Source organism: Ambystoma mexicanum, chromosome 8 (assembly GCF_040938575.1).
Source record: "Ambystoma mexicanum isolate Mex_15411 chromosome 8, UKY_AmexF1_1, whole genome shotgun sequence".
In the NCBI taxonomy this organism is placed as follows: domain Eukaryota; kingdom Metazoa; phylum Chordata; class Amphibia; order Caudata; family Ambystomatidae; genus Ambystoma; species Ambystoma mexicanum.
In genome coordinates this window covers 182,727,078-182,739,802 of record NC_090929.1, presented here as the reverse complement: position 1 = coordinate 182,739,802, position 12,725 = coordinate 182,727,078, and the positions used below count along the sequence as shown (strand labels likewise).

The following is a 12,725-nucleotide window of genomic DNA, read 5'->3' as shown; positions in this document are numbered from 1 at the left end:
CCGAAGTCGTGATTGGATGCTTGAGTGCGACCCAGCGGAATGAATGGGAGATCAACAGTATATCTGGGGACCTCTCACTGCTAGGAATCGTGTTCAGAAGCTGAAGTCCACTACGTCGAGTAACTGGAGTGAAGCTTAACCTTGAGTCCTGCTGGACAAGAAGAATTGCTGTTGCTCTCCTTCGGAATCTGAAAGCTGCTGTGCTTCAAGAACTGACCCAGAGAGGACCTTGTAAGGCGCCCTCTTCCCGAGCCACAAGGGACCATTGTGCACCTTTGCCTAAGCTCCCTGATAGACAGACCTTAGACAGGCTTTCGACCCGATACGGGGACTGCTGCGGAACTCCAAGGAGAAGCGCCCGGACTGTTGTCCGCTACTGTCACCGACCGCCATCGGCGACCGGAGCCACCGTGCTCCCGTTGGCTAAGAACTTCATTGATCCAAGGACGCTCTCATCTGCATCATCGCCGCTGTATCTTGTTGGAGAAGGCCTGACCGTCGACGCGCCGAGGAGCTTCCACTGGTGGGTTTCCCGCCACCCAAAGACCACAGAGACGCCGATGACTCGACGCCCTTGCTGGGCCACAGTTCAACTCTTTGCGGTCCAGAACTATTGACACCGAGATGCCCTGCACGCCTCTTCCTGGCAGGACGTTTACGCTTCCCCCATCAACGAGCACCGCTAGGAACGACGCGGCCACTTCACTGTCGTGCCTCGACCTGTCCTCCGTCGGACGTTCAACGACCCGTGAATCCTGCCTGAAAGGGAAGACACTCAAGAAGGGTTGTTTATTTCCCCGTCGGGGAACGCTACAACACCAAGGTGCTTTGGGGTTGCAGAACTACTGGGAAGTCTAAGGGTGAACAATATATGGACTGGGCTTGTATCTTTCTTCTACAGGTTGCCCAGGTGGGGGGGAACTCCACCCAGAGCTGTGTTTAACGGTAGTTACCAGTGCTCTGCCTATTGCTCAACCATTCTGCTTTCCTTCCTCTCTCTAGTGCTGGTTTCCTCTTTATTTTGATCTGTTTGTCATTCTGACCGTATGCACTTTACTAAGATCTAATAACGTTAGTGGTACCACTTTAGAATTGTACATATTTACCAATGTTGATTTTTCGGAGCACAAATTGAGTTACGGTGATCGTGTATATGACTTTGAATATTAATTATATAAAGACTGTGTTTTAAGCCTTGATTGCTCTACTATGTTACCATAACAGAGAATCTTGGCAGGGGTCTCTGTGCCTCCCTTCTACCATTTAGAGAGCGGAAGTGCAGACCTCCCCCTCCGGTCTTTAGAGCTGGTGGCAGCGGTGGGATGCTTATGGTTTTAAGACTCAGTGTATAACGTGCCACTTACGAAGGATATCTGCACTTTGTTAAATTAAGGTTTAGTCGTGTACAAGTTAACTGCATTACAAGCAATGGAATCTATAGCGAATGGTAAATTGACTCGGATGAGCTTAGAGGCTCTCCAGAGTGCTTGTGAAGCCAGGGAATTAGACTTTGTGGATAAGTCTAGGGCCGAGCTGATAGCTGCCCTGGTGGACTACCAGATCGATTGTGAAACTCTTGAAGGGGGGGATGCAACCAATGAGGACTCTACCCCGGGGGTTGTCGCCAAAACTGATTCTGGGAATGCCACCATTCCTGCTGCCTCTGTTCCGAACCCCAGCAGTTCTTTAGAGCTTGAGTTATTGAGGATGAAGTTAGCCTTTGAATATCGCAAGTTGGAACTACATGCTGAGCTTAAGAAAGAGGAGTTTGCACAGCAAGTGGAGCTCAAGAATTGGGATCTTAAACTAAAAGATAGGGATCTTGAACTCAAGAACCGGGACACTGAATGTCAGCGAATCCAGCTAGAGAAAGCTTAAGTGGAGACTTCAGCGAAACCAGTTGAGAGTGTCGGGTCCCCAGCAACCAATTTTTTGAAAGATTTGGTTGGTGTGTATGCGGAGGGTTCGGATATCCTCCAATGGATTGAAGCATTTGAAATGGCTTGTGCAATTCACAATGTTGATAAGAGAGATTGGGCTAAGTGTTTGTTAAGCAGAGTGCCTCAAACTGGATATGACTTATTCTGAAACTGAGTGTGGAAGAAAGGGGTCAGTATGAGTGCATGAAGTCTGCCTTAATCGCCAAGTTTGGCAAAACGCCTACCCAATATCTTAAACGGTTCAGGGATTTTAAGAAACAATAGAATGTGTCTTGGGTTGACTGAGTGAGTGCTGCGCACATGAACATGATAGGGTGGATTGATGGTTACAAAGTGAAAATGTTTGTTGAATTGTCTCACCCCTTGTTTTTTGAGTATTTTTCGGAAGCCTGTTCACCAGAGCTGCATCAGTATGTTGCTGACCAGAACATTTTGGACCCCTTTAAACTGGCTAGGTTGGCTGACAAGTGGGTCTCCCACCGGGTGTCCCCTAAGGACTCCAGTGGGAAGGACAAGGACAAAGAAAAGGGGGCCTCTCAGAAAGCTGAGGAGTCCCAAAAGCAATCACAGTCGAGTAAACCAAAACCTTCCTCTCTGAAGACCCAAAAACCTAGTGGGGATAAGTCTGTTGTGGGTGGGAGTAAGAGTAGTGGTCCGCCTGCTGCAAAGCAGGGTCCCAGTGGATCCAGTACCGTACCCCGCACGCCCGGCATGTGCTGGGATTGTGGGGCTCTGGATCACCGAAGGGGTGACCCCAAGTGTAAGGGTAAGGCATTTGGAGTCCAGGCTGTCAGCCTGACCTATCCCTACTCCGTACCTGAGGTGGAGGCCACCGTCCTCCCCTCCTCTACTGGAATCACCTTCGGCGCTCCCGTAGAGATTTCCTTAGTGTCCCTTGGGGCCCTGGGACCAGTATGCAGAAGTACTGGCAACTATCCCGCAAAACACTCGTAGGTTTTTGAGAAGTGTCCTCCTGAATGGCCAGCCTTCTACTGGTTTGAGAGACACTGGGGCAAGCATGACAGTGCTGGACAGGACCCTGCTCAAGCCAGAGAACTATGTAGGAGCTCCTCTGAGAACCACCAGGTTAGCTGGTGGGCCTCCCAAATTATCGCCTGGAGCCTTAGTCAACTTTACGATTGGAGACAAGACAGCAAAGCTTCCGGTCCTGGTTCAGGACAACGTGCCTGCGAATATTTTGTTGGGAAACGATTTGGTCGAATTGGGGATGATCACGTATGGTCTACCCATGGCTGCTGTGGCGATCACCCGATCGCAGGTCACACAGGGTCCGGCTGCGAGCCCGGTATCCTTGCCAATGGGGAAACCCAAGGCACGAAAGACACGGAGGAGTAAGAAGGCCGCCCCTGTAGAGGGAGCCCCTACTCCTCCCGCTGTTCCGACAGCACCCATTGGGATCCATGCTCCGGACGGGCTGGGTTCAGTGCTAAATCCCGTCTCAACTCCTGTGGGAGACGAGCCAGAAGACTTTCCTGTGGGAGAGGCTCTTAACCCAGAGGATCATCCCGACCTTCAATGCTTGTTGGCTGAAGGGGGACCATCCCGGGCGGACTTCTGTAAGGGACAAAGAGAGTGCCACTCTCTCGAGGGTCTGAGGACACAGGCCCTGTCCCAGGCACAGGGAGAAGTGCCTAGGACATTTCGGATTTATTGGGAGGGTGAGCTCCTTGTTAGTGAGCCCACTAAGCCTGAACCTGGTGCCCTCAAGAGGTTGGTGGTACCCCAGGTTTACCGGCCCTTCCTGCTGCAGTTGGCGCATGAGGTGCCCTTGGCCGCTCATCTTGGTACCAAGAAGACTAAGCAGAGGCTCTCTGCCCATTTCTACTGGCCACGGATGGGAGTAGAAGGGGAGTCCCACTGCAGGACCTGCCCAACTTGTCAGTTGTCTGGCAAGACTGGAGGCAGAGTCATCGCCTCACTGCAACCATTGCCAGTGGTGGTTACACCGTTTGAGAGGGTTGGCATCGACATCGTCGGTCCCCTTGACTCTCCCACTTCGGGTGGACATCGGTTCATCCTCGTTTTGGTAGATCATGCCACCAGGTACCCTGAGGCTATACCCCTTCGGACGGTTACGGCCAAGGTGGTTGCCAGGGCTCTCCTGGGCATTTTCACCCAGGTTGGATTCCCTAAGGAGGTTGTCTCTGATAGAGGATCCAACTTCATGTCGAGTTACATGAAAACCATGTGGAGAGAATGCGGGGTAACTTACAAATTCTCCACCTCTTACCACTCTCAGACCAACAGTTTGGTTGAGAGATTTAACAAAACTCTCAAAGCCATGTTAAGCGCTTTGAAAGAGCCCCCAGGAAGAAGTGGGATCTTCTCCTGCCATGCCTGCTGTTTGCTTACAGAGAGGTACCTCAAGTGGGTGTTGGTTTCAGCCCCTTTGAGTTACTCTTTGGGCATCCCGTGAGGGGGCCCCTCGCCTTGATCCGAGAAGGTTGGGAGGCCACCCCTCCAGCTCCCGCCAAGCAAGTGGGGGATTATGTGTTAGGCCTCAGACGAAGGATGACACAGATGATGGGTCAGGCAACAGCGAATCTTAAGGCCAGACAGGAATTGAATAAGTACTGGCATGACCTTAAAGCATCGCAAGTGGACTGGACTCCGGGACAGGAGGTCCTCGTGATGGAGTCTACCAAGCCCCAGGCTTTGGCGGATAAATGGACTGGACCCTTCAGCATAATCTCCAAGATGGGCGAGGTCAATTATCTGGTTGACATGGGAGCCGCTGGGGTAGCCCCTCAGATATTCCATGTTAACAGGCTCAAGCCTTTCCGCAGGCGGGCCGAAGTCTCATGTCGCTTGCTAGCTTCCGGGCAAGAAGAGGATGAGAGTGAGCCCCTTCCTGATTTGCTGCATAGCAACCCTCAGGATGGCTCAGTGGAGGGAGTGCATCTCTCTCCCGATCTGATGACAGAGCAGCAGAAGGCCTGCCGGGCTTTTCTCCGGCAGTACGCCTCTCTGTTCTCACTGACACCAGGCCTTACACTATGGTGTAGGCACGAGATTGACACTAGTGACAGTGTGCCTGTTAAAAGCAGGTGCTACCGTATGTCAGATACCGTCAAGAACCACATCCAGGCTGAGGTCGCCAAGATGTTGGATCTGGGTGTTATTGAACGCTCAACCAGTCCCTGGTCCAGTCCCGTGGTCCTTGTCCCCAAGGCAAGTTCCCAGGCAGGTTCCAAGGATTTGAGGTTCTGTGTGGACTACAGAGGAGTCAATGCTATCACCAAAACTGACGTGCACCCTTTGCCCCGGGCGGATGAGCTCGTGGACACCATAGGTGCTGCCAAATTTGTGAGCACCTTCGACCTTACCTCAGGCTATTGGCAAATAGCTCTGACGGACCATGCCAAGGAAAAGACGGCATTCTCAACACCCGAGGGACTCTACCAGTTTAGAGACATGCCTTTCGGGCTGAAGAACGCCCCTGCCACTTTCCAGAGATTAGTCAACCATGCGCTCAGTGGGCTGGAAGCCTTTTGCGTGGCGTACTTAGATGACATTGCCGTCTACAGTTTCACCTGGGAAGAGCATTTGACTCATGTGGATAAAGTGTTGCAGGCATTAAAAAGGGCTAACCTCACTATCAAGGCCACCAAGTGCCAGATAGCTCAGGGGAAAGTCACCTATCTTGGTCATGAGGTTGGAGGGGGTCAAATCCAACCTCTCCCCAGTAAAGTACAGGATGTACATGACTGGGAGACTCCCATTACTCAAACCCAGGTGAGAGCCTTTCTGGGCCTCACTGGGTATTATCGCAATTTCATGGCAGACTTTGGAACCATAGCTGCACCCCTGACAGCGTTGACTTCGCCCAGACAACCTCGGAACGTTAATTGGACTGAAGACTGTCAGAGGGCCTTTGATGGCTTGAAAGGAAGTCTGTGTCGGGCACCCGTGCTGTGTGCGCCTGATTAGAGCAAGCCCTTTATCGTTCAAACTGACGTCTGCGACACCGGAATTAGAGCTGTCTTGTCCCAGTAGATGACAAAGGAAGAGAACATCCAATCATATTCATCAGTAGACAACTTAAGGGTAGGGAACTTAGGTGAGCTACTGTTGAAAAGGAATGTTTTAGTATTGTTTGGAGCCTTAGACCTTTTAGACCCTACCTTACCGGGTCTACCTTCAATGTCCAAACCGATCATAAGCCCCTGAAGTGGCTTATGCAGATGAAGGGTGAAAATCCGGAACTGCTCAGGTGGTCCATTAGAATGCAAGGACTAGACTTTACATTGAGCACAGACCAGGGAAGGGTCACGATAATGCAGATGGCCTTTCCAGAAGGTATGTTGACCGTCACGATGAGGGTGTCCATCCCGTGGGAGATTAGGCACCCTCTTCCTCAGTCTGGGGGGGCGAATGTGATGCTGGAAATGCATCGGAGGGACAGGGCCTCTGTATCCTTGTCCTTTACTGCTTTTTATCGTGTGTTCTGTCGTGTTTTTCGCGCAGGAGTTCATGTGGGACTCCTGGCGGTGCAGCTCTCTCTCATTTTGTTTTGGTGAACGGACCTGTGGGATACCCTTATGGCACCCATGGGTAGGGGTACAACCCTGTGCCCTTAGTGTATGTTTTTGGGCGCCTTTGTGTGACCCACAGAGCAGGGTACGGGCTGGTGGCAGCTCCGTGCTGAAATGACTGGTGCCCTGAGCATCCTCCATTTTGGGATGCCCAGGCCCTGTCATTGGAATCGGTAGATTCCTGATGGAGAACAAAATGGCCCCCATGGCCTCTTGCCCTCCATCACCTGTTACCCTGATCTTCCCGAAGTCCCGGGAAGCCCTACCTCTGTCCCTTCCCCCCTGACTGGCTGCTGGGTGGAAGTTCTGTATATGGTAGTGTTGATTTTCAGAGCACAAAATGAGTTATCGTGTATATGACTTTGAATATTAATTTTATAAAGACTGTGTTTTAACCGATACAGTGTGTGGACATTCCTTCGTGGGTGCTTGGGGACTACACTGTACTTAAGAACCAGCCTGCATCACCTCCTGAGAAGCTAGGCCTTGATTGCTCGACTACATTACATAATAGAGAATCTTGGCAGGGGTCTCTGTGCCTCCCCTCTACCATATAGAGAGCGGAAGTGCAGACCCCCCCCTCCCGTCTTTACAAGTGCCCCGTTGGATAGCTGTGCAGAAGTTTAGAAGAGGTAGGGGCTGGGTCTCAGGCTAAGGATGTCTGTGCACATACATAGACATTGACAAGGGCAGCTCTTACCTGCGATCACGCCTTTGTGAACCCAGGTCTTCCTTCTCCTGAAACCACCGTGCTGACAGATAGTTGAACACCTGCTGGCAAGGGATCCCTGGGAATTAAGCCTTAAAGACAAAGGAAAAAACCGAGGGAAAGGTAACAACTCTAGATTTCGAAATACTCCTATTGACTCCAAGGATGTTGCACAAGTTCCCAGACGTATTTCTGGAGGTTGTTTCAGTGCAAGCTTCTCAGTAGGCATGATGCAAGAGGAAGTAGAGGATTCTCAGACAGGATGAAGGCGAAGATGTAGAACTGACCATGCATTTCGGAAGACAGATTACAGGGAACGAAGGAAGACAGAGATGAGGAAGAACTGGAGCAAAGAGAGACAGGAAACTGGAGACCAAGGAAGGCAGAGAGGCATGGAAAATAACTTGACAAACTCAGCTGAAACTAGTTCCGAATCCAGGCACCAAAATTGCAGCACGCAGGAAGCAAGTAAACTCGGGGACAAGCAATGCATACACTACCCTGACGTGTTGAGCCGCGGGGCAGCCTGCAGCAGAACAGTTTAAGACAAGAATCAGCGTTGCAAGTCCGCCAACAAACTGGAAAAGGGCACCCTCAATGTTGGTAATGAAAGGTACTATGAAGTACTGTGTCTGCCGAATCCATCTATCATGGTCACTGCCTGCCCATACCCCCCACAACCCCTCCAATGCCATCTCGTGTGCTGAAAAGATATCTGCAACCATCCTAGAGCCCTATCATCACGTGCGCTCCTAGCTCCCTACTCCTTTGCAGACATAGCCCTGTAGCCACTAGGGCTTAACCCTCCTGCTATTCAGCCACCTCCCCTGGTCCTCTTGCTACCCACTCATCGGCATGCCTGCAGTCTCTTCACCCAGCCCCCGTAGCTCACTTCTAACCTTCTGGGGTTGCCCTTCTGCTCCCTCGTCCTGTGAGGTGCTCCCTGCACCTTGCATACATGCGCGGTAAACGCGTGTGCTAATTCCCGACATGCCACCCTTCAGCAAATGCCGACTGTTGTGGAAAAATGTCTTGAAAGTGGGCATTGCCCATCTGCCATCTTGGTTCAGGCAATGTTCCTGTAGAATTCTATGCATGTCCCTTGCACAAACCCACAAGATAACGATTCTTCAAAAAGTATGCATAGGCAGCTTTTTCATTAGAGTTCTAACTTTGCACACAGCAAGAGATATTTTCAGACAATCATTGTGGTCCATACCAGTTTACAGCTTATGGTAACTTGTGTACATGCCTCCTTTAAATTTCCAATTTATTGGAAATTTGGTGGTGGCAGACCTGTCAGATCTGTGTTTAATTCATTATAGCGATGCAAGTAAGATTGCCTTCATAAGCAGTAGTTCTTATATAAGGCCAATCCTAATGTATAACCTTTAAGAGACTCATCCTTACTTACTTTTTTTTCACCATCTAAAAAGAGACTGGAATTTATGGCGTTTGTTAAACATTTGCCAGGTTTCTTACTTCAATGCGTTTTAAGTGTAGACGTTTTTCATTTGGGCTATTTAGTATTTTCATTTGCGAAGTGGTAGTTTATGTTCATGCCAAGTTTAAAGCAGTAAATACTGTGCGTGTCTCTGTTGACTGTGGCTGATCTCACAAGGTTTATCAATTATGCCATACAGCTCACAACAGAGGTCAGAAATGGGTGTTAACCATGTTCACACTGTTATGGCTCATTCAAATCACTGTGGTCCCTGGCTTAATAGATGCACCACCCCACCAGGGCATTGGTCTGTACCACTGTAATCTCCCAGGTAGCTGCACCAGACACCAAAGGAAAGTGGCGCTCAATCAGCTTCCTTCCTCAAGGCAGTGACCCAGCACATGGCTAATGCACCTCCTCCACAGCTCTAAATAATGGCTCCTGCTAATGCCACATATAGCATGCATTTATGTTGTGCCCTGCACCTTGGCCTCCCAGCATGAGCTATCTGGATGATATGATAATTTATTTATATCGTGCTCGTACACAAGTGTTTCAGAGCGCGACAAGGCAAGGGAGGGGTACAGGGGAGAACAAAAACAACGATCTTACTAGGCCCAGTGACATTGAGAATGCGCAAGTGCATGGAAGAGGGACAGGGGAAAAGTGCATGGAAGGGGTGAGTGGAAAGTGCTGAGCAGAGGAGAAACATAGAATTAATAATAAATAAAAATAAATAGATAATAGAGGCAATAAAGTGGTAGTGCAGCCAGCAAGTGGCAATTGCTGTATTAAGGCAGCAGACTGGGTAAGTCTAAGTGCAGAAAATGAAGAAAAAAAAGGGGTCGGGGGGGGGGGGCAGGGCCCTGTATGGGAACAGATACAGTCCCCTGTGTAAGGATGGCCAGAGGATGGCCAAGAGGAAGTGCAGGAGGGTGGCAGGGTGAGCAGGTACCTCGGCCCAGCGGACAGAAGGTGGCCAGGTGCACAGTGCCAAGAGAGAGCAGCAGATCAGCAGTGGAGAGAGGGAGCGAAGGCAGAAGCAAAGAGGAAGATCTTGAGGTGCTTCCGGAACCGGAGATGGGTCTCCTCAGGTTTTAATGGATTTATGCAGAGTGTCTTTATAAAGTGCCTAACGTTTTTAACACCTAAACAGGGATGAACGAGGCGCAGCTACAATAGTGCAGCACCTCAATTGATACTCATATCTAGCCTTCACACATGGCACCCAGCATGATTCACATACACCCATTCCATCCAGGCACCCTTGCATCCACTCACCCATGCTCTGGTCTATAACCCCTTGAGAAAAGACAACAGCACTGCTAGATAAAACAAGTGGCAGATGTAAGCTACACAAATTCTAACATAACATAGGTTGCCACATGTGGTTCATTGTCGGGTGGAAGGAATTATCTCCCAAAGGTCCTCTTCTCCAATTTCACAAGTAGCCGTTGTGTGTCAAAAAACTGGATCAATACATGCCATTCCCCCACCCAACTAGAAAACCTTTCAGCTCACACCAAGGCCTTTGCCGATACCTATGGGTGGTGGATAGGATGGTCATGAGGGTTGTGATGTTGGTTCTGGAGTACCTTTAGTTTTCATGTGACTTTAGGAGATTTTCGTGTGTGTGTGTTTGTGGCGGTCGGACATCTTCCTTTGTGGCCCGTTCATTACAGACCCCCTTTATGTCACTGTAACTGGAGAAGAACTGCAGAGAGGCTAACAGGACCTAGTGAACTCTGATGGTCTGCCGGCAGCAGCCGAGTCAGAGTGTACAGCCGCTGACAGGGCACAGGAGGGAATGCAAGGGTGATCTGCTCTTGGCATTCAAAATCCAGGTTTAATCTCCATGAAGGCAACTGAGCCTCAAATTGTTTCTGACCGCATCACTGCATATCAGAGTGTAATTCCATTGCACGCAGGTGAGATCAAATGCAGAAAAACACTGCTTCAATCCCATTGTGGCTGAAATCAACACATGTAGCACTCCTGAATGAAGTGGCCTAAGGGGAGTGGTTAGGAGGCTAGGTCCCTATAAAGGGAATGTACAATTAGACAAGTATGTGGGTGGAAGGAGTTGGCAATTGAGTGATGTGGGTGGTCCGGAAAAGGAAGAAGGAGACTGTTGTAAAGGCACAGAGGAAAAGGAAAGAGGATGCTGAGTTGCCGGTACAGAGGAGAAGGGAAGAGGAAACTTGGGTGGAGGCGATGGAAAGAGGCAGCTGAGGTGGAGGTAAGGAGGAGTATGAGGAAATAACAAAGGGAGGCGGGAATGGTAGAATCAGTTCAGAAGATGTGGCAGTAGGAGGTCAGGTCAAGAGGAGAAGAGGTGGGAGAAGTTTATAAAGAGGAAGCAAGAACATATAGATGCAGGTGGCGGCGTGAAGATCAGCCATTGGAACAGCAGGACGGAGGTGGAGTGGTCAAAGAGAAGGAAGCCTTGAGGATGTAATAGGACGAGACAAAGAGAAAGCCAACAGGAGGAGGTTAGAGGAAGAAATCAAGCAGAGTTTCGAGGAGATAGTGTAGAGTTGGTTGGAATAAAGTATCTGGAAGAGATTACACGAAGCATTGGCAAGAGAAAAAGATTTGTAAAGAACTCCATAGAGAGGTAAAAATGGAATACCAGGAAGAGGTTAGAGGAGATAACATAGAGAACAAGTAATGATGTTGGAAGGTAACACCAGGCGGAGGTTGGGTGGAAATACAAGGAGGAAATTGAAAGAGATAGAAGTTTATCAGGCAAACCCAGAAGGAGTTGGGAGGAGATATTAGCGAAAACAAAGGAAGTTAGAGGTGAGACAGCAGAAGCAGAAGAGAAACATAAAGGAGGATGGAGGATCAGACACAGGCCAACCTGATCCCTAGAAGGGTGGAAGTATGAGCAAATTGTCAGAGCATTAAAAAGGTACAGGAAGAGAGACGGGTATGGAAGGAGAAAATGGGAGGCGTAGGAGTGATTCCATCAGGTATAGGAATGTTGCGAGTCACTGAAGAGGAATGTAAGGACCGGGCATTGGGGAACACTGCCAAAGGCCTGAGACAGAGATGGGGTGTGAAAGCAGAATTGAAGCTGATAGACTCCCTCAGACTGCCTCTCTCTTGGGGTGGGTCTGGGATTTGTTCATTGCTACCCTGCTACAACTGAAGCCTAACATGCAGCCCACAAATGGCCCAGAAACCTCAGAAGAGGGGACTCACCAAAACCAAGGATGAGGTGCAGACAGCCATAGACGGTGAACCAAGGAGAGCAAGAAAGACGAGTGGGGAACACTTACAAATCCTGGGACTGTGAGTGACTGAACTGATAGTCTACGCTAGTGTTGTAAAGGTCCAGATCCAGTGCTGTCAAGGGGGTGGGGGGTCGCATGTACCAGTTACGCAAGTGGCGTGGTGATATCAAAGTGATGTGGTGGGTGACGTCAGGAGTGGTGATGCCATGGTGTGCAACGCAGGTACTATAGATATAGTTTGTGAAGACATAGGAGCTGGCACAGCGCAAGAAGTCACACGGGGAATGGACAGGAGTATGTGTAACTCATCTAGTGATGGGGTAGCTGGTGCAGCGCGGACATAGGGGTGGTGCAAGGTGTCTTACAGGGTATGGGGCATGGGGGGCTTTTGAGCAATATGCGAAAATTAGAGAAGCCACGTTATGTAGACCCATGTTAGGAAAGTGTTTTTGTAGACAGCTCATAATATAGGGCTGCTGGCTTTTGTGACAGCAATGCTAATTTTTGAATACTCAGCAGAAAAAGTGCACAATAATGACTGAGGTTTCTCCGGAGAACGCAGTCCTATCGAAGTCTCTCCATGAAATACTTTGGATACCACAGAACTAGGTACCTGACCTGGGTGTCCAACAAGAATTGATAGGGGAAAAAGAAATCAAATAAAGTTAATTAAAATATATTCACGGCATTGGATACGTTTTTAGAAGCATGCCTGCCCATGAGGCTTGAGCTGGGAGCTGAGGGGCTAGAACAATGGGTGGGGTTGTAGAGCACGCGACTGGGAGCCAATCGGTGGAGAGAGGTTTTGGTGTTCCTAGGGTGGAACATTGTAAAGTG

At 49.6% G+C, this 12,725-nt stretch overlaps 1 protein-coding gene across 2 annotated transcripts in view; it reads left to right on the top strand.

Annotated features, from left to right (window-relative positions):
- AGPAT2 (1-acylglycerol-3-phosphate O-acyltransferase 2) overlaps positions 1 to 12,725 on the top strand; it is an 818,715-nt gene that overhangs the window by 743,378 nt on the left and 62,612 nt on the right. The gene's annotated exons all lie outside the window — the stretch shown is intronic.